Raw genomic sequence first — 782 nt, 5'->3', positions numbered from 1 at the left:
GAGTTCTGAGGTGGCAGGGTAGGCCGTGGGGGATGGAGGTGTTGAATTTGCTTGCGGGCTGCAGGCGTTAAGAAAAGGAGGGATCTAAAGGCAAAGGTGTGGGGAGAGAGGGGGGAATGTCTTCTCTGAGAAGAGTGGCCCTAGGAGAGGGAGAACCCGATGGACTGTGGCGGATGATGGTTGAGAGTGCTGTGGGCATCCTGGAGACGGAAGAGCAAGGAGGCAGCTCCTTGTCTGTAGGCGTGGACCAAATACTGGCAGCTGGGGCTGCTGCTGAAGCTTGTCTGAAAGGAAAGATTCAGTTATAAATACCTCGCTTGAGACTGGTTTTGGCTCATTTGAGCGTGCTCATATAGATTCATTTTTAGGCACCAAACCAGCTCCGTGCTATATTTTGGGTAGTGCCCAGCACACCAAGGTCCTGGTCGACCTGTGATGTTTGTATGGTGGGAAGAATAATTTGATGTTAGTATTAAAGCTCTGCGGACAGTGAGAGACCCTGCGAACCAACAGAGATTCTAAGTTGTTGTTCCTCAGCTGATGTGAAGCAGCATTGATGTCATGAGAGGATGGCAAATACGTCAGAAACGGGGAAGGATTTGTCTTCCATGAGGTGTTTTCTGACAAAACTTTCTTTCTACGTGGGAAATAAAGTTGCTTAGGCATGTGACTTGATTTCAAATGCTGTCAGAGTGGCAAGACTGAAGAAAGTCATTGTAGGTGCTACCTGCAGACTCATGTAAGCAAGATGAACGTAACTGGGTATTTATTGAAAGTGTGGT

This window comes from Phaethon lepturus, unplaced genomic scaffold, assembly GCF_000687285.1.
Source record: "Phaethon lepturus isolate BGI_N335 unplaced genomic scaffold, ASM68728v1 scaffold16734, whole genome shotgun sequence".
Taxonomy (NCBI): Eukaryota; Metazoa; Chordata; class Aves; order Phaethontiformes; family Phaethontidae; genus Phaethon; species Phaethon lepturus.
The sequence above is the reverse complement of the archived record's forward strand: the minus strand, read 5'-3'. Positions refer to the sequence as shown.